This window comes from Protopterus annectens, chromosome 4.part1 (genome assembly GCF_019279795.1).
Source record: "Protopterus annectens isolate FY-2018-M chromosome 4.part1, PAN1.0, whole genome shotgun sequence".
Classification (NCBI taxonomy): domain Eukaryota; kingdom Metazoa; phylum Chordata; order Ceratodontiformes; family Protopteridae; genus Protopterus; species Protopterus annectens.
This window is the reverse complement of record NC_056734.1, coordinates 381798578-381821119: the sequence shown is the minus strand read 5'-3', so window position 1 is coordinate 381821119 and position 22542 is coordinate 381798578. Positions and strand designations below refer to the sequence as shown.

The 22542-nt window shown below is 39.4% G+C and overlaps 1 protein-coding gene across 1 annotated transcript in view; it reads left to right on the top strand.

Annotated features, from left to right (window-relative positions):
• PPFIA4 (PTPRF interacting protein alpha 4) overlaps positions 1-22542 on the top strand; it is a 1641692-nt gene that overhangs the window by 1082681 nt on the left and 536469 nt on the right. The window lies entirely within an intron of this gene.

Below are 22542 nucleotides of genomic sequence, written 5' to 3'. Positions count from 1 at the left end.
ATTCGATGGATGACCAAAACCCATGGATTCAAGAATTTGATGGATGACCAAAACCCACAGATACAAGGATTCAATGGATGACCAAAACCCATGAATACAAGGATTCGATGGATGACCAAAACCCACAGATACAAGGATTCGATGGATGACCAAAACCCATGCATGCAAGGATTCGATGGATGACCAAAACCCACAGATACAAGGATTTGATGGATGACCAAAACCCATGGATACAAGGATTCGATGGATGACCAAAACCCACAGATACAAGAATTTGATGGATGACTAAAACCCACAGATACAAGGATTCGATGGATGACCAAAACCCATGAATACAAGGATTCAATGGATGACCAAAACCCATGGATACAAGGATTCGATGGATGATAAAACCCACAGATACAAGGATTCGATGGATGACCAAAACCCATAGATACAAGGATTCGATGGATGACCAAAACCCACAGATACAAGGATTTGATGGCTGACTAAAACCCACAGATACAAGGATTCGATGGATGACCAAAACCCATGAATACAAGGATTCAATGGGTGACCAAAACCCATGGATACAAGGATTCGATGGATGACAAAACCCACAGATACAAGGATTCGATGGATGACCAAAACCCATGGATACAAGGATTCGATGGATGACCAAAACCCACAGATACAAGGATTCGATGGATGACCAAAACCCATGGATACAAGGATTCGATGGATGACCAAAACCCATGGACACAAGGATTCGATGGATGACCAAACCCCATGGATACAAAAGTACGCAAGCAGATGTATGAGCATGAAATTCCCAGACTGTCTCTTTCCAAATGCAGGTGTTGTACGTGGTCTGTTCCACATGTGACCTTTGGTATCATCCTTGCCATTGCTTACTTAGATAATTGTCCCCAATTGGGCATGCTAAGGGGGGGTGATTGGAGTAGGTAGATTCCCTATAAGGATCTCCTCTCCAAGTGTCATTTTTTTGTCTTGCAGCAGAGCACAACTATAAGAATTGCTAGATTTGTCAGTTGCTTGTACCAAAAACCCTGTGTACATCTATTTCCTCACTTAATACCTGTTCAGAAACTGAATGCTTAAAGGACCTTGCCCAGGCTTTAATGGTGGAACCTTTGGCATCCAATGCCCTGCTCATTCTGAAAGAGAAATTCAAATAGTCTAGTCCTAAACCATCGTCTGCCAGTCAGACTCAGACATAAGTGCTGAGGCTTCACACATTCTGTCATTTCTCAGGTTCTCCCCTACCACAATCCTGCCATAGGCTGGTATGGCATCTGAGTCTCACGCAGTGATAAAACTGACCAAACTGATATGGTAGAGAAGGGAGGCTTATAATTTCATAAGGACTAGAGGATATTCCTCAAATACTAGTTCAAGAAGAGTTGTCAGTCTTTGTTAGAACTATACCAAGGGTTGAATCCACTGTGTTTCATTAAAGCGGACATCACTCCCAGGAATAAGAAACAGAAAACAAAAAAGATTTCTACTTCTCAGCTGTCCCAGGAAAAAAGAATGGATGAAATTTTCTCAAGGCCTGTTCAAGGCCATTTTGGCTGTCAAACCTCTTTTTCTATCCACTGCACCTTCTCACTCTACTCCTCAGAAGAGACAACACATGAGTCCTCCTCTGAAGAATATCTGGCTGAATCTGATTCATAGGTATATATGAGGTTAACGGCCACTGGAGCTTTTATAAGCCTAGCCATGTAACCCAAATGTAGCCCATGGGCTGTTTTGCCTTAGAGGTTGTTTTAAGGGGTGTAAGTTAGGGTGTGATTTAACTCCTGCCTCTTTTCATCAGAGACAGGTATCAGCCTAAGGATGAATTTCTGATTTTCCATCTGCTGGTCCAGGTTACATTTAATAGAGTTAGGGAAAGGCTTTGCTTCACATCGATGTGAAGCCTATTCCAGAGAATGGGAATTCTCTGTGATACATACCTGTCTGTCCAACATGTCTTATTTAAATTGCAAGCAAGGTTTAAATCCTTGGATCTAGTAGTTCTGATACTGTTTGTTTTGTGGATATACAAAAGGTCCATCAGGATGGGATCCAAGGATGCCTTATATGCCAGGCATAAATCCCCTCTCAGCAGCCTGTAGCAAACAGAGGATAATGGTTTGAGTCGATCTGTATAGGGCATTATGTTTACACCCTGTATTGTTTTTGTGAGGAACCCATTTGAACATGCCAGTTGTTGCATGTGCCTGGCCAGGTACATAGAAAAAGGAGCATTGTACTCAATGATCGGTCTGATGAGTGCTGAGTACTGTAGCATCCTGACTTCTCTGGACCTAGATGCCATGTCCTTACTTAGAAGGTTTAGAGGCATAGAATGATTTTCTTGCAAACGTAGACACCTTTTGGTCGAACTCCAGGTTACTACCTACATGGGTCCCTAAATCCCTGATTACAGTGTCTACTTTTGGGGTGTTTTATTGATGAGCTAGTTTGTTGGGATGGCCATCTTCCCAGAAGGTACTTTTATGCATTTCTTAACACTGAATTTTAAGCCATGGCATTTGCACCAGTCATTTGTTTGTGTTAGACCTTCCTGTAAAATGTTTATATCTAGGGAGCTTTGTAAGATTTCTCCCAGCTTGCAATCATCTATAAGCTATGTAAGCAACAGACTCTTGACATTGGCTTTGCCTTCAAAGAAATAGATGCCAAAGAGGAAAGGACCTGACACAGAGCCCTGGGGTACTCCACTGGGGACTGGCCTCTTTGTAGAGGTGATCTCTCCAGTTTTAATTTCCTGGGACCTTTCTGTGAACCAGCTAGCTATGCAGCAAGATACATATGAGTTTATGCCTAATTCTCTGAATCTGTTTACAATCCCAAAATGGGGCATTGTATCAAATGAATAACAAGAAGAAACACTTAGTGCAGGAAACTAATAAATAACCAAATAATGATTCCAAAAATGAAGCCTGTAAGGCTAAAACAGTAAAATTTAATAAAACGTTGAGCGCTTTTGTTCCTATCCACAGGGACTTCATAAGAACTGAACACAATTCAAAATAACATGTATTTAGAATGCTCTCATTAACAACTGCCAATCAAAAAATGTCTCAATTAATTCAACCTAATACTAGTGCCCCAACACTATGTGCAGTTGTTTAAAAGTAATGTTATTAATGTGTATATTTGATTATATATGTTAATACTTTTTGACAAAGTACCACAAAACATGTTAATAAACCAGCATAATTTGTAAAAACAGTGTTATAAAATTAAACCAATGTGTAGGTAGTTTCTTAAGGCTTACTTGCCTTAATTGTAAGTATGGGAAAAATGGTTATAATTTCATTTAAACCAGAAAATACTGAGGCTTTTAACGTAAACTGCCACACCATCTCCTTATATTACAGTCTAGTTACCCAGTCCCCTCCACATAAATTCTTGTTAAAGTGTTCCAGAATGGGAAATTTAAAAACAGAGCTTTGCTGCTAATAGAAAAATGTTTAAAGAAGGCATTATTAGAATTCTTGTTTTTGATCTCATGCAGTTGTTCATGTATACGCTTCCACAGGCGTCTTTCAGTTTTGCCTCCGTAGAAGCTTGGACATTTCATACAGTTGGTAATTTTGAACCATGGTTCCCTTTATTTAAAAGCATTTTATACTTCTTATCATTGTCCATATAGAAGCTGTCACCTTCCAGTATGTACAAACATTGTTTCCAATGCCCACATTTAGCCATTCCCAAACTGTTAACATAAGAATACCATTTCCTCACCCTATTTTGAGCTGATTCAAATATTCCTTTAAGGTCCTGGGATGTTTTGTTTACAAAAGTTGAAGAATCACCCAAAAGTTTGTATAATAAGGGACTGGCTGTAAAAATGTTCCAGTTTTTAGTAATAATGTTTTTCCTTCTTTGGAACGTGTGTTTAATTGAACTATCATGGCTCTTTCAAAACTACCGTCTCTGCTGGACATATCAGCATTCACCTGATTTGTTAAACCTACACCCAATAGGATTTGTACTTGGTGCCCCATCCATTCTTGACCTCTAAACAAGTTTCACTCACAAAGTCAGTAGGGTAACCGCTGTTAACAAACGTAGTTTTGATTGTTTCCACTTCAGTAACCATATCTTCATACTCTGAAGTCATTTTTCGGCTCTGACACATTCACCCTTAATCAGGTTCCATTTCTGAATCTTAGGCTGTGCACTTTGATAGTGTAAGTATGAATTACTAAATGTTGGCTTCCTATAAATTTGTGATTTGAAGCCGTTGTGTGTATGAGAATTTAAAGTGTCTAGGGAGGTTGGCATAATGGTTAAGGCATTTACTTTACAGATACAAGGTGCAGGGTTTTATTCTCCCATGGGGTAACTGGCTAGGCTTAAAGTAGTCCGCATGGGCAGTTAGCCTAGTACTAATCTATGAGCCTCTGAACATATGAAGGGTTACTTATACATGATTAGAAAGACTCTTAACTAATTAATACTTGAATTACTAAAATTGAAAGTCAGTCTTAGGAAATCTGTAGTTTTGTTTAAATGAAATAAAAATTGCACTTTTTTTGTTTTCTAGACCAACCAAAGAAAAAAGATATCATCAAAAAATGTATTATGTAATATACTTAGAAATTCATATTTAAAATCAAACGCTTTTCCCATGCAGCTAATACCAAATTGGCATAAATGGGTACACATGTTGTGCCCATAGCTACCACTTTAATTTGTAAAGTTCATCCTTGAAAAAAATATAATTGCTGTGTAACACCAAAATAATTAGTTCCATAATGACTAAAATTTTGGCACTTGTTAAAAAGTCGTAGTCCAGAAGGCTGTCATGAAATAGTTCTAGGCCTCCGTCATGAGGAAAGGAAGAAAATAAATCTAATATATCTATAGTCAAAAATCCAAAATTACTTTTCCATACAGCATCCTTGAGGTATCCCAAAAAACCCCCATGAGTCCTTGAGTAAATGTGGGGTTCCAGCATAAATCTGTTTTAACCACCTATCAATCAGGGTGGCTAATATGTACATTTTGGAACCTTGTGCAGAAACTATAGGGTGAAAAGGGGATTCTTCAAGCCCTTGTGCACTTTTGGTATGCCAAATATTGTGGGTATAGTCAGTTTGGGAACCTTTAATGGTACTTAACATATTATCGCAACCAGATTTTTGCTGTTGCGGTAATACGCTTGTTGGCCCAAAAAAACGGATTGTGGGAGTAAGAGTAAGGTTCAATGTGATGTTTTCTGTTGGGAATAACCTTGTTTGTCCCAAATTCATAACCTAAATTTAACCGGAAATGTGAATCTTGTTTTGCGTACAACCTTTGTCATATCTGCTTGCTGTTCAGGTCCTGCATGGTATTGCTTCACATTCTGCCAGCTAAAAAGGCCGCACTCATTTTAATAATGTTTAGCACATTGTGGTTATTTTTACAGCCCATGCAAAGGAAATCATTAGTTTGGATGGTAGAGCTAAGAAACTGAGACCTCCTGTCCATGTGTACATAAATATATTGCGTACATAGCTGTATGCTTTCAGATTAGTCATAACAGAAAGTGTAGTGTAAGAGAAGGCAAAAGTTGCTATGCTGTTTTTCAAAAATGGTTATCAAGGCAACAAGGTTTTGTTTATTTGTAGTGGGAAACATGTGCCCACTTCATTTGTGTTAGCATGCATTTTGTCAAGGATTTGAAGTACTGAAGAGTTTACACTACCCTTCTTAGGTTAGCAGACATTGCTTTTCCTGCCACGAAAAAAGGAACGTTCAGCGGGCAGACTTGCAATAACTGACATACTGGCAGTCAAGTGCATAAAGAAACAACCACAGTATGTTTTTTTTTTTTACTTTTCAGTGACAACACTCCCCAAAACAACCAGAACTGTTAAAGAAAATGCAGTATTTAACATTTTGAAAACATTAACACACATATTGCCTGATCGTCAACCAGCCAGTATTCCCATCAAAAATCTGGTTGCGATAGTACGCAAGTACCCCTTTAATAAATTGTACAACTCAGAGTCTCAGTTACTGTTTAAAACTAAATCTTTTAGTAGAGGTCTATGTTTTCTTCTTCTTCTCTTTCGGCTTTTCCCGTTAGGGGTCACCACAGCGGATCATCTGTTTCCATTTCTTCCTGTCCTCTGCATATTGCTCTGGCACACCAACTGCCTGCATGTCCTCTCTCACCACGTCCATAAACCTTATCTTAGGCCTTTCTCTTTTCCTCTTACCTGGCAGCTCCATCCTTAGCCATCATCCATCCTCAACACATGTCCAAACCAATGAAATCTCGCCTCTCTGACTTTGTCTCCAAACCGTCCAACCTGAGCTGACCCTTTAATATACTGATTCATAATCCTGTCCATCCTTGTCACACCCAGTGCAACTCTTAACATCTTTAACTCTGCTACTTCCAGCTCTGACTCCTGCCCTTTTGTCAATGCCACCGTCTCCAACCCATACAACATAGCTGGTCTCACTACCCTCTTGTTGACATTGGTGGCCCACCCTTGTTTATGTGGTGCAAAACTTGTTTAGAGGCTATGGTTAAATAGTGACTTTGCTTGCCCTAACAGGTCATATTTTATATTATCAGAGCCAATTGAAGCTGTATTTTTTTGCCTTAAAACAGCACCTTTAGTAGTTGGAGGGTTATTATAGATGATGTTTCCTGGGATGTGTCTGGGGCTGAGAGGGGGTAAAGTTAAGATGAATTTGTCAGACAGAAGATTTCCTATATCTCACAGTTCTGTGAACATGGCTGCATTTACCAGCGGTTTGGCATTCTATTGTATACCACCTTTGAGGTTTCTGACACAGTTGAATAAGACCTTATGGTTGTCCTTGGCCTGGGACACTATTTTTCCATAAAAATTTGATTTGTTGGACTTAATTAGTCCTCTTAGTTATTTCCTCAGTTTGAAGAGATAATTTTTTATCATTTTTGATGTTACACTTCCTAATTTTAGCTATAATTTTTGTACAACCTGTTTAATTTTGTATTCCGTCAGGGTGTTTTTTTTTTTTTAAGTTAGTTTTGGACTTACTTCTGATAGGCACAGCCGTCTCTGTGCAGTTATTGACATGATTGTACAGTGCTTCTGTGAATAATTCTGCATAGGCTACTGTGTTATCTGGGTTTGGAGTGGCTTGAAATTCTGACAGGTTATTACTTATTAAAAAGTAGTTTTTCCTAAATGTGACAGGGTTTACTGGGCTTACAGAATTGATTTTTAGTAGACTGCTTTGTGGTCTAATCTTACCAGAGAGAACATGACACTTGAGCAGGGGTGTGCAGCATTCTCCAATGTTTGAGAGTACTATGTGCATTATGTTTGTACCTCTGGCTGGCATATGTTGTACTTGTTCCAGGGTGTTTGTATTTACAATGTCTAGGAATCTGTGTGCCTGCAAATCTGGGGTCATGTAGGATTCCTACTTTATAGAGGGATAAATAAAAACCCCAATGAGTATGATATGTAGTGGATATAAAATGTTTACATACCCCTGTTAAAATGCCAGGTTTTTGTGATATAAAAAAATGAGACCACAATAAATCATTTCAAAATTATTCCCACCTTTAATGTGAGCTATAACCTGTACAATTCAATTTAAAAACAAACAAATCTGTTAGGGGAACAAATATAAAAAAACATACAATAACTGGTTGCATAAGAGTGCACACCCTTAAACTAATACTTTGTTGAAGCACCTTTTGATTTAATTACAAAATTCAGTCTTCTTGGGTACACACCTGCTATCAATTAAAGAGATTCTGATTAACCCAAAATAAAGTTCAGCTGTCCTAGTAGGATTTTCCTGACATTCACTCAGTTGCCTGCTACAGCAAAAGCCATGGTTCGCAGAGAGCTTACAAAGCATCAAAGGGATCTCATTGTTGAAAGGTATCAGTCAGGAGAAGGGTACAAAAAAATTTCCACAGCATTGGATATAGCATGCAACACAGTGAAGACAGTCATCAAAAACTGATGTTGCAAAGAAATGGACGTCCCTCCAAAACTGAGAGAGACTTACAGCAACACTGAAGGAGCTGCAGGAATGTCTGGCAAGTACTGGTTGTGTATTACATGTGACAACAATCTCCCGTATTCTCCATATGTCTGGACTATGGGGCAGAGTTGCAAGATGGAAGTCTTTTCTTACACAGAAAAACATCCAGGTCCCGCTAAAATTTGCAAAACAATACATCAAGTCTACCAAAAGCATGTGGGAGAATGTGCTATGGTCTGATGAAACCAACGTTGAACTTTTTGGCCACAATTCCAAAAGGTACATTTGGCGCAAAAACAATCACCAGAAGAACACAATCCACACAGTGAAACATGATGGTGGCAGTATCATGCTTTGGGGTTGCTTTTCTTCAGCTGGAACTGGGGCTTTGGTCAAGGTGGAGGGAATTATGAACAGTTCCAAGTATCAGTCACTTTTGGACCAAAACCATCAGGCGTCTGCAAGAAAGCTGAAGATGAAGAGGAATTTCACCTTTAAACATGACAATGACCCCAAGCATACATCCATATCAATAAAGAATGGCTTCACCAGAAGAAAATTAAAGTTTTGGAATGGCTCAGCCACAGCCCAGACCTAAAGCCAATAGAAAATCTGTGGGGAGACCTGAAGAGGTCTGTGCACAAGAGATGCCCTAGCAATTTAACAGATTTGGAGTGCTTTTGCAAGGAACAGTGGGCAAATATTGTCAAGTCAAGATGTGCCATGCTGATAGACTCCTACCCAAGAAGACTGAATGTTGTAATTAAAATCAAAAGGTTCTTCAACAAAGTATTAGTTTAAGGGTGTGCACAGTTATGCAACCAGCTTATAGTACATTTTTTATTTTTTATATTTTTTCCTCTAACAGATTTGTTTTTCAATTGAATTGCACAGGTTATAGGTCACATTAAAGTTGGGAAAAGTTTTGAAATGATTTATTGTGGTCTTATTTGTTATATCCCAAAAACCTGGCAATTTTAACAGGGGTGTGTAAACTTTTTATAGCCACTGTATGGATGAATGGTGAGTGACCCCAGTTGGTCTAAATATGAGCTATGGGTTTCATTGGACATAGAGGATGACCTGCAGCTTGATAGTTTATGGTATGGAACTTTGTCCATGGTAATCCAGACATGGAGGAGTTCCGGCACGCCATCCTGTTTAACCAACCTAGAGATATGCTTGTTATTGATGTAGATTAAGACACCTCCACCTTTAGTCCTTGGCCGTATGGTTGCTGGTCTGAATTTGTGGAAGGCACTGAAGCCTTGCACTGCTGGAGTACTCTCAGCAGCTTTAAATCATGCCTTGGTAACTGCACAGATGTCTGCATTCTCCAAGATGAGGAGAGCGTGGAAGGAGTGGAGTTTTTTGTTTAGAATCCTAGCACTGTGCAGTAACACCTTTAGCTTTCCTTGGGCAAATTATGCTATGTTGGAAGTTTTGCCAATTTGGCATTGCTTAAAAAAGGCTGTGAGGGGGGACCATGTTTTAACCAGTATTCATAAGCCTAGAGTGGACAGGTGCAGACCATCCTTGAGAAAGCAATGTCGTCTGTTAATCATGTCCTCTCTATGACGCCAGAAATGTAAGCAGTTATTAAAGTCAGTCACCATCCTTTCATATTGTGGCATCATCCTTGGTGAAAGTATAATGCTCCTTAATGTTAGAGACATGCCAGCCTTTTCACAGGGTCTATATTAGATCAGCGAATGCTTAAAAAAGCAAACATTGATTGATCAACCTTATGCAAGGGAAAGCTTACAATCTTGAATTGTCAGATCAGCAATTTTTTTCCTAGGGAAAAAAAATCGCTGATCCAAAACACATGCACACAACACAAGCACACCAAACAAACAGAAATCCACACACATACACCTAAAATCTGACACCTAACCCTACACTAAACTATACACACACCACTAACTATCCACTTACCTTAACCCAAACCCTAACCCTAAGGTCCGTCACTATTGCACACTCACCTCACCCGCTCCCTAACTAACCTAAATCCGCCCTAACGCTCATGTCCATACAATCGCACACATACCTAACCCGAGCCCTAACCCTAACTCACCTAACCCACCCTAACACTCACATCCACACAATTGCACACTTATCTGAATCCGACCCGTAACTTTCCACCACAGCATTGAAAATACCGAAGCAACAGAAACAGACAACCAAATTCTTTCCCTAGGAAAAAATTTGAGTTTCTGTTGCTTCGATATTTCTAACTTTCGCTAAAATAAGGCATATCAATCAGCATTCGCTTGTTTAAGCATTCGCTGATCTAATATAGACCCTATTCAGATGGTCCTAGAGTTCCATAGTGTCTCTGTTCATATAGTCTAGGGAGGTACGTCTCACGCCATTTACACCTATGTGGTCTATGAATTGAGCTGATATCTGTGGTGCAGTGATATGGGGTGTATGTGTAACTTGATGGATCCTTGCCCCTGACCGGCATCTAACCATTATATTCTCCTTGTTCAGCCTGGTGAGTGGGGCATCAGTATGTTGTACAATGCAGTCCCATATGAAGAGAGTCCTGGGTAGTGTATTGGTTTCCACTATAGTCTTGGCACTTTAGGCTCGACTGGGTGTGGGTGTATGTACAGCATTAGGTGTTGTTTCTGTTAAGTGCTTTTTTTCAGGTTGTTGAGGATAATTTTTGCAGGTGGGATGTCTGGGAGATCTTTGGAGTTTGGAGAGATTGCATTTAAGTGACTCAGCATAAGTAGGTGTATGTGTAGAGTGTGTACTGTGAGTGGTAGGTGTAGAGTGTGTGTTTCTGGCAAACATAATAATTTTCAGTGCCTAATAACTGAGAGTTTGACCTCTTGAGAAATTGTGTATGTGCATCTCTATCATATTCTTTGTTTCTTTGAGGATTAAATGGTTATCAGTGAACATTAAGACAATTGTTAGATTGTCTCAAGACACCCATATCCACCAAACTGGCTGCTGAGAAATTGGGAAAGTGGATATCTGTGATGTCAGGTCCTTTACTTAATGACCTACAAAGGTAGAGTGCATGAGGAGTTCTAGTGGGCTGACTGAGGGTGCCTGTGGGACTAGAGGCTGGGCTAAGCTGTATAATACTAAGTTCAAAGGACAGTGCTCCTCAACGCACAGACAAGCTGTTGTGGTATAATACTAAATTCAAAGGACAGTGCTCCTCAATGCATAGACGAGCTGCTGTGGTATAATACTAAATTCAAAGGACAGTGCTCCTCAATGCACAGATGGGCTGCTGTGGTATAATACTAAATTCAAAGGACAGTGCTCCTCAATGCACAGACGAGCTGCTGTGGTATAATACTAAATTCAAAGGACAGTGCTCCTCAAGGCAGACGAGCTGCTGTGGTATAATACTAAATTCAAAGGACAGTGCTCCTCAATGCACAGACGAGCTGCTGTGGTATAATACTAAATTCAAAGGAGAGTACTTCTCAATGCACAGATGAGCTGCTGTGGTACAATACTAAATTCAAAGGACAGTATTCCTCAATGCACAGATGAGCTGCTGTGGTATAATAATAAATGCAAAGGACAGTGCTCCTCAATGCACAGATGAGCTGCTGTGGTATAATACTAAATGCAAAGGACAGTGATCCTCAATGCACAGACGAGCTGCTGTGGTATAATACTAAATGCAAAGGACAGTGCTCCTCAACGCACAGATGAGCTGCTGTGGTATAATACTAAATTCAAAGGACAGTGCTCCTCAATGCACAGATGAGCTGCTGTGGTATAATACTAAATGCAAAGGACAGTGCTCCTCAATGCACAGACGAGCTGCTGTAGTATAATACTAAATTAAAAGGACAGTGCTCCTCAATGCACAGATGAGCTGCTGTGGTATAATACTAAATGCAAAGGACAGTACTCCTCAATGCACAGATGAGCTGCTGTGGTATAATACTAAATTCAAAGGACAGTGCTCCTCAATGCACAGATAAGCTGCTGTGATATAATACTAAATGCAAAGGACAGTGCTCCTCAATGCACAGAGGAGATGCTGTGGTATAATACTAAATGCAAAGGATAGTGCTCCTCAATGCACAGATGAGCTGCTGTGGTATAATACTAAATGCCAAGGACGGTGCTCCTCAACGCACAGATGAGCTGCTGTGGTATAATACTAAATTCAAAGGACAGTGCTCCTTAATGCACAGATGAGCTGCTGTGGTATAATACTAAATGCAAAGGACAGTGCTCCTCAATGCACAGATGAGCTGCTGTGGTATAATACTAAATGCAAAGGCCAGTGCTCCTCAATGCACAGACGAGCTGCTGTGGTATAATACTAAATGCAAAGGACAGTGCTCCTCAACGCACAGATGAGCTGCTGTGGTATAATACTAAATTCAAAGGACAGTGCTCCTCAATACACAGATGAGCTGCTGTGGTATAATACTAAATGCAAAGGACAGTGCTCCTCAATGCACAGACGAGCTGCTGTGGTATAATACTAAATGCAAAGGACAGTGCTCCTCAATGCACAGATGAGCTGCTGTGGTATAATACTAAATTCAAAGGACAGTGCTCCTCAATCCACAGATGAGCTGCTGTGGTATAATACTAAATGCAAAGGACAGTGCTCCTCAACGCACAGACAAGCTGCTGTGGTATAATACTAAATTCAAAGGACAGTGCTCCTCAATGCACAGATGAGCTGCTGTGGTATAATACTAAATGCAAAGGACAGTGCTCCTCAACACACAGACGAGCTGCTGTGGTATAATACTAAATTAAAAGGACAGTGCTCCTCAACGCACAGATGAGCTGCTGTGGTATAATACCAAATGCAAAGGACAGTGCTCCTCAATGCACAGAGGAGATGCTGTGGTATAATACTAAATGCAAAGGACAGTGCTCCTCAATGCACAGATGAGCTGCTGTGGTATAATACTAAATGCCAAGGACAGTGCTCCTCAACGCACAGATGAGCTGCTGTGGTATAATACTAAATTCAAAGGACAGTGCTCCTCAATGCACAGATGAGCTGCTGTGGTATAATACTAAATGCCAAGGACAGTACTCCTCAATGCACAGATGAGCTGCTGTGGTATAATACTAAATGCAAAGGACAGTGCTCCTCAATGCACAGAGGAGATGCTGTGGTATAATACTAAATGCAAAGGACAGTGCTCCTCAATGCACAGATGAGCTGCTGTGGTATAATACTAAATGCCAAGGACAGTGCTCCTCAACGCACAGACGAGCTGCTGTGGTATAATACTAAATGCAAAGGACAGTGCTCCTCAACGCACAGATGAGCTGCTGTGGTATAATACTAAATTCAAAGGATAGTGCTCCTCAATACACAGATGAGCTGCTGTGGTATAATACTAAATGCAAAGGACAGTGCTCCTCAATGCACAGACGAGCTGCTGTGGTATAATACTTAATTCAAAGGACAGTGCTCCTCAATGCAGACGAGCTGTTGTGGTATAATACTAAATTCAAAGAGCAGTGCTGCTCAATGCACAGATGAGCTGCTGTGGTATAATACTAAATTCAAAGGACAGTGCTCCTCCACGCACAGACGAGCTGCTGTGGTATAATTCTAAATTCAAAGAACAGTACTCCCCAACGCACAGATGAGCTGCTGTGGTATAATACTAAATGCAAAGGACAGTGATCCTCAATGCACAGACGAGCTGCTGTGGTATAATACTAAATGCAAAGGACAGTGCTCCTCAACGCACAGATGAGCTGCTGTGGTATAATACTAAATTCAAAGGACAGTGCTCCTCAATGCACAGATGAGCTGCTGTGGTATAATACTAAATGCAAAGGACAGTGCTCCTCAATGCACAGACGAGCTGCTGTGGTATAATACTAAATTCAAAGGACAGTGCTCCTCAATGCACAGATGAGCTGCTGTGGTATAATACTAAATGCAAAGGACAGTGCTCCTCAATGCACAGATGAGCTGCTGTGGTATAATACTAAATTCAAAGGACAGTGCTCCTCAATGCACAGATGAGCTGCTGTGGTATAATACTAAATGCAAAGGACAGTGCTCCTCAACGCACAGATGAGCTGCTGTGGTATAATACAAAATTCAAAGGACAGTGCTCCTCAATGCACAGAGGAGTTGCTGCAGTATAATACTAAATGCAAAGGACAGTGCTCCTCAATGCACAGACGAGCTGCTGTGGTATAATACTAAATGCAAAGGACAGTGCTCCTCAATGCACAGATGAGCTGCTGTGGTATAATACTAAATGCAAAGGACAATGCTCCTCAACACAGATGAGCTGCTGTGGTATAATACTAAATGCAAAGGACAGTGCTCCTCAATGCACAGACGAGCTGCTGTGGTATAATACTAAATTCAAAGGACAGTGCTCCTCAATGCACAGACGAGCTGCTGTGGTATAATACTAAATTCAAAGGACAGTGCTCCTCAATGCACAGAGGAGCTGCTGTGGTATAATACTAATTTCAAAGGACAGTGCTCCTCAATGCACAGATGAGCTGCTGTGGTATAATACTAAATGCAAAGGACAGTGCTCCTCAATGCACAGACGAGCTGCTGTGGTATAATACTAAATTCAAAGGACAGTGCTCCACAACGCACAGATGAGCTGCTGTGGTATAATACTAAATTCAAAGGACAGTGCTCCTCAATGCACAAATGAGCTGCTGTGGTATAATACTAAATTCAAAGGACAGTGCTCCTCAATGCACAGACGAGCTGCTGTGGTATAATACTAAATTCAAAGGACAGTGCTCCTCAACACACAGATGAGCTGCTGTGGTATAATACTAAATTCAAAGGACAGTTCTCCTCAATGCACAGACGAGCTGCTGTGTAGTACCCAACACTCCAGACGAGCTGCTGTGTAGTACCCAACACTCCAGACGAGCTGCTGTGTAGTACCCAACACTCAAAGTAGTTCCCATACACCACCAAGTTACAGGTATAGATTCACAGGTAGTTATATAAAGGAAAAAATTCATTTTTAGGTGTTTACATCTATACAGAGCAGTTATGTGCAATGAGCAGCTTTATGCAGCCACTTAAAATACAAGAAACTCGCTAAGATTCTGGCCAATAAAAGTACTGCAGTTACTGCTTTCTTATGCATTTCCCATGTAATACAGATCAGGTAACCACCTATTGCCACTTGATGGAATATCCTAGTCCGCTTACTGTAAAAACATAAAAAGATTGCTTGAGAGTGTATGCTACCACAAAACAACTTAAACAAGCTACTTAAGGCAATTTCAAGTCCATCAGACAACAGCAAGACAGTTTGAGCAAATGTAGTAATTTCAGCCTAAAATGAAGATAAATACATAAAGCAGGAATTCAGCAGTCAGTCATTCAAATAGCTTCTAGAAGTGTAATTTTTAAATATAAATACTTAGCTTTTTCCCGAATCGCACTTGATACAAGGAAATCACTTCAGAGGCACAGGCAAGAACATCAAGCATTGCTGAGCTATGTGGGAGTGAGCCAAGAGCTACGCAAATGTGCCACATTTGTACAAGCAGACACAGGAAACTGGCTTGTTCAGATGAACACTCCCTGGGCTACTCATCTCGGATTCACTCCTGTAGCCAAATGTCTTCCTATGATGAGGATACCCTCTCCCTTGACTCACCCTGTTGAGGAAATCTCCTCTGGGGACACCCTCAGAAAGATGATACAGCATTTTGATTGGGAATCCAAGTAAGTATCTGATGTGCAGAAGAGATATTCTAATTTATTGGAAGTTAGTAAACCTGTGCCTGCACCAGTTCCCACAGTTTTGGATGCTTTTCTGGATGCCTTTGCATTGATTTCTACTTCACCTGACTCTCAAAATGCAGTACCTAAGAGACAAGAAGACCCAAAATTCTTATATAAAAATCTTTACCTTCGCCGGTTGAGGCCCAGTCTCTTCGAATCTTTCCTTCCTCTGGACCCTTTTCCAAACAGATTGATTCCAGGGCCGTTCTAGAAGGAGCCACATGGTTTTCTATGCACACTTTCACAAAACGATACAGGTTAGATGCTTTCTCAGGATCCACAGCCTTTTGCCAAATTTGTCCTTTCTGGATTAATTGACAGTTCTCCTGTGCCTGGTCCATCCACCCTTTCTAAATGTTAAGTTTTGAGAATAACCCAACACTAATTGAATACTGCAATGGTGATCTAAGGACAGACATAGTATAGTTGTATAAGAACTTAATATAATAATAGATGTCCTACTTTTAACTGCTGTAGTATTACTTCCCACCCACCGCTGCTTCTTTCCTTCCCCCTTTTTTACCATCTATGAATTGTCCTTTCTTTTCTTTTAGGCTGAGGGAGAGCCATTGTCCATCTTTCCTCCACTTAGCTGACCTTTTGCCTTTTATGTTACTCATCCTTAGGTGTCTCCAGGTATTCTGGCTTTGAGATAGGCTGAGGATCTCAGTCTCATAGGTCCACTTATCCAGACTTATACCTGAGGATGTCACGGTCATACATCTATTTATTCAGACTTATACCCATAGGCTTAGGTCATCTCTCAGGCATATGGTTCTATGGAAGGTTTAGGTATTGATGCCCTGGCCTGATGTCCAGGTTATTTGGTGAGATAACCCATCAGTATTGAAATACTGCAACAGTGATCAGTAGGGCATCTACTGTTATGGTAAGTTCTTATACAATTTTTTGGTTGCTTTGCCATTTAAACACTTACCTGGATTTTGTCACTGTTCCATGTATTTTTTTTTTTGTCAGATGTTCCACCAGATGAGGTTTCTCAAATAATAAAGGTATTAGTATAGATGTGCAAGGTGACATTAGTTAATATAAGGAAGGGGTATGGCTAGTTAAATTCTAATGCATCAGCTGTATTAAAAAGTGCAGACTTTCCAAGTCTTCCTGAACCAGTTTGAAAAATTCTGAAATCAAGAAAGAAACCAAATTACATGGCAATATTAGGGGCTAGGGTGAAACATTAAAAAATATTTATAGATAATAGAGCTCAGAGGTGATAAGGACTTCAACCGGCTACAGAAGAAAAATATGGTTAGCATCTCAGGTGTGAATTTAAAGGACAACAATGGGATTCTATTATTAATTGCCTAACTTCTATGTCTTTTTTCTCCCTATTTACAGTCCCTGCTATGGATAAACAACAATACAGCATTTAAAATATTTTAAATTGGCTGTGTCTCTACTAGAACAGTACCTTACTGTACTGTGGTGTTCACTTTCTAAAAACCTTTATCCTGCCCTGGAAAGACTTGCTGCATCTCCAATTCATTGATGCCTTTAAGGTCAATGAATGTAGGTAGTTGTCCAGTCCATTCCTTCCCCAAACTGAGATCACCACAACCATCATAATAAAAACACCCATGCTGTAATGTCACAGCTCCCTGATCCTTCCCCTACCCATACAGAAAGTAAAGGCTAGAACAAAGAAACAGTACATGAGTCAAGTCTCCTGCTGTGAGCTGTCAATCACAGTAGGTAACAGCTCAAATAACCCTTAGCGCTTTGATAGCTAGGGATGTCTAGTGTGAAGGGTATGGGAGATGAGTCAAAGTAGTACAATTCAGGCTTCATAAATGACTGCAATTTATCCATTGTAAAAAGAAGCAGCAGTAAAAGCACATTGAAAGTCTGTTATGTGGCATTTGCACTGTTTAGGCTTTAAGTAGTTATTGAACGGCATGAAATGTTACTTAAAGCTAACTGAAAGACAGCAGTGTATGCATGTAAAATTAGTGCAGTGGCAGGAGCTTTAGGAAGAAAGAGGCCTGCATGATGTAATTTTTTTACAGACAAGCACTGCATTGTGGGCTACCTAGAGGCAGACTAAACAATCAGGATCACTACAAGATGCTACACCACATGTGGTCAGACTCAAAGTATGTATACAAATGTTTAAAAACCTGTAGGTAGTCCTAGAGTGGTGTTAAAATGTAGGAAACACCAAACCATGATGAAATAAACATGTTTTTTTGAGTCTGTGGGTGCAGTTCTCCTTTAACATTCATTCAAGATAAAGCTTTGCCATACAGACTTACGTTTTGTTTTATCTAAGAGATGTGATGTGATTTTTGTGGGCAGGCAAGATGAGCAGATTAGTGACAGTTAAAAGAGTTGACCTGGAAGTTTTTGTCTACCACTTGGGAGTTTTCTAGTGTGTAAGAGTGATGTTCTCTGGTGCTTTCTGTGTATTGTTTGCAGTCCCTTGCATACTATTGAAGTTCTGTACAAATAATGGTAAACATTATCATTTGTAATGCTAGAACTTTCTAGTGGCAGTAGATTAAAGTGTTTATACTCTAACTTTAGCCGACTGAGTGCATCCTTTGTGATATTTTGCACATGTGCAGCAAAAGTGAATTGCTTATCAAAATGTATACCTAGGTACCGTTGTTCTATAACTTTAGATAGCGTTGTACCTTAGTGGATATTAATGTTTAATGTGGAGTTGGAGTTCAGCTTTTAATGTATGCCAAAAAGTTGTTTTTTCACAGCTTAATAATAGCTATTTGTTCGCCAGCTATTTCTATACTGAGATGAAGTCTAGTTGTTTCCTTTCAGGTAATTTGTAAGGTCACCTATCTGAATGTAGTACAAGTATATTGAGTGTGTATCAGGTATTGTTCAGGGTTGGTAAGTCAGATAATAGAATAATGAATATGGAGATGAGGACGGGTCCCAGAACTGGTACTTTTGGCACTCCTGCTGGAAAGGTACCATTTTTGGATATGTTTGGCCTTTGTGCTATGATAAAAGTTCTGTTGGTTGGCTATGCAGTGAAGCACTCCAGGGCATTTTTACCTATACAAAATTAACTAGTGTTTTATGTGGGAGGGTGTGATTGGCTGACTCAATTGCATGCTTTATCCATTGCTTAAAAGATGAAGTTAAGTATAGCAAATAATGCTGTTTGTGTGCTATATTTATGAAATCCATGTTGTCTGATGGGTCATATTTTGTGATATATTCTGTGTTATATTATTAATACAATAGCTTAATCATGTTTTTCTCTTATTCCATCAGCGGACAATAAAGAAATAATTCTTAACATAAATCTTTCCATTACTTATCTCTCTTTAACGGTAATAACCATTTTTCTAGATCAGCATTATTCATCCCCCACTTCTTATACTGCAGTTCCCCATATTTTACAGACAAACAGCATTAACACCCTTCAGTCTCATTCCCCTCCCTGCTTTTCACACAGTCCTTATAACAGCCATAACAAAGCATATGTTCTGTAATGCCTGCAAATTCATACATAGCAGCTGGCTTGTTCCAGAAAGCCTGACATTATGTTACAAAAAAGGAAAACATGACCCAAAGATACCGCTTCATTATAGCCTTCCCAGAATGGCATTATATCCATGTCAATTTATATTACCTCTTGTCTTTAACAACCAACTTCTTATGAGCTAGTCATCAGGAAAAAAAATCTTTCCAGTTTAATCTTATTTCTGCTTTGTTCATTGTTTCTCTAAGCTTTTTTTTTTTTATTTTCCTTTAATAATTCCTGGGTTTTTACTTCATATTATTGCAGTATTTTGTCATATTAGAGTCTTCTTTTATTAATCAGCCGGTCTAGTGTATGCTCCATATTTTAGCTTTTTAAAACCCTTGTACAACAAACTACCACTGTAACCATCTTATAACTTTAATCCGTCCTCACAACTCTTAAAATGGATATTATTCTCTTCTGAAATGTCCTTGTTACTTCATCCCCACAATCTTGCAAGGTCCGTAAAACCATGTAAAGATGAAGAGAAGCAGAATTCACTACAGGATTTAGTAAAACAAAGTCTTCTTTAGTGTTTTTACTGTATATAAAAAGTGTACTTTTTAGTAGGGTTATACCAATAACCCCATACAGCAATAAACACATAACTTGAATAAGGTTGATTACAAATCTCCAGTAATTCATAAACACCTGCAGTATATACATATGTACCAATCCCTGGTAGAACTACATTTATTAAGTAATTTCTCTCTAAACACATAACTTCCAAACAATGGTCATATCTTTCATTCTAACATATTCTTCCATTCTTTGTCACCCCTCACATCCTAACATTGTACACAGTGTCTTAATTTATTTTTTATTAAAATAAGTTTCCCCAGTTATGTGATATAACCCCAAACGACCAGAGTTTGATCGACATAGAAGCCTGATGGAGGTGCTATTGGGAGAAGAGGGTTGACATGGTATAGTTCTTTCACCTCTTCTCAGAAGGAGGATGCAGGAGAGCATGTCCAAGGCTCACATTACCATGAATGAATTTCCAGTATAGACCTGAGACCCCACAGGAACACTGACATCCTGGGAGTAAGAGCTGTGCAAAAGGTTTACATCACTGGCAGAAGTGAGTGACATAACATCACTGATGTCCATTGCATGCTGATCACGTGCATGGGCAGTGGGGATAGGACCTTGAATTAAACAAAAATACTTGTTTTAATCATCACTTCAATGATAGCCCCTTTTGGCTGGCTATCATCATGCTAATGGGCAACAGATTTTCCAGTTGACCGAAACAGGGTCTGATAGGGGGAATGGTAAAAAAAAAAAACACACACACACACAGGCAACTAAACAGTGTGATGTCCTGTGGTTATTACATGTATGAACCTACGAAATGCACAGAATCAGCTGGAATTTCTTCTGTGTCAGTCAAAACTGGAGAATAAGCATTGTGAAGCAGTTTCACTAACTACTGTGTGGGAACCTAACAAAAACAGATATGGGCCCAGGATGGGCAGACTCCACAAAGTCAAGGCCCCAAGCAGAAACTTAAAGTTCCAAAGGAAAGAATAAAAAAGCAGGTACTAGCCACCATGCTGAACAGCTTCAAAACTTTTATTTAAAACACAATTAAAAACACAAGAATGAGTGCTTTCGGGACCAAGCCCTTCTTCAGATATAAAACTCAAATGAAACTGCAGTTTTTATACAGCTGTTCAGTTAACATTCAGTTCCGCAGCCTCCTTTTTCTTAGTGCAGGTCTTAAAGGTGTAACCCCATTTAAACCAGGGGTTTTGTATGCTGCCAGCGCAATGATCCATTTAGTCTCATTCAGCTCTGTCTTATTAATCAAATCATCCCGCTTTGTTTTTATTTACGCATTGTATAACCATAAATCTAAACCTATGATTTTCATACTTAGAAATGTGCTGGAAAAGTGAATTATGTTAATGTTTAAATCTTACAGAAGACGGATGGTTCAAAATTCTGTTTTTCAGCATACAGTTAGTTTTTCCTACATAGAATGAACTGCAGTCTTGACAGACAGCCAGATAAACAACATTCTTTGTTCTACAGTCTGCATACAAATCAAAACATTATTGTTTTCCTCGTACTGGGTGTACATAAGATTCTGCCTCCTCAGTATACTCACATGCTTTGCAATTTGTGCACTTTCATGTACCTACCTGCATATTGTGTAAAGTTGTTCCTACTTTTTTCTGACTTCCCTTCATGACATAGTAAATCTTTCAAATTTGTATTTCTTCTAAAACCAAACATTGTTTTTTCCCCCACTACCTTGACTATTTTTTCGTCTGTCAGCAAAACATTCCAATTCTGTTTTATTATATCACATAGTCCCCCTATGTTGTTACTTTTTGTTAACATTAGCTACCCATTGTCCATTTCTGAGGCTTTAGACTGAACAGGTGTTCCATCCTGTTGTCTATTGGAAAACCATGGCCTGGACCTATTATTTCTGCAATGTTTCCTCTTAGTAATAACATTTAACTCTATTCTCATTATATCCCCTTCGACAAATGTTACTCAGTAACTTGCCTATTTCTTGTTCAAAGTGTGTATCCTGCATACATATACGTGAAATTCTATCAACCTGCCCTCTTATTATACCATTGAAAGCATACCTTGGATGCATGCTGTCATAAGATAGCATGCTATTCTTCCACCTGTTTTTTCTGAATAAGGTCGTGTCCAAAACTCCATTCTCATCCCTCACAATTTTACATCTAAAAAATCTAAAACTCTACTGAAGTACTGCATGGTGAACCTAAGGAAAGTGGTAGTAGATTCCAGATATTCAACAAATTTTTGTAAATCCACAACCCCACCCATAACAAAAAACGTCATCAATAAAACGCACATAGAAAATTAACTTGTCCTTCCATGGATGTTGTCCTCCATATATAACTTCATTCTCCCAGTAAGCCAACACTAAATTTGTGTAAGTGTTAGTGCAGGGGGTGCCCATAGCCACCCCCTGCTTCTGGCGATAATAAGCATCTTGACACATGAATATGTTATTTTCTAATACTATTTTAAGCAGCTCACTTATCAGCCTAATGTTATCCATCTCAAAGTTAGCTAGTTAGCTACTTGTGATAGTATGTGTTCTATGGCTAATATGTCATAGGTATTCCTAATGACAGTAAATAAATTCATCTAGTGTAATCATAATGTAGTTCTGTCCTTCATTCTGTATAATACACTCATGCAACAATGTTAGAAAATGTCCTGTATCCCTTAGTATACTGGGAAATTTGTCTAAAACTTTCTTCAATGTACA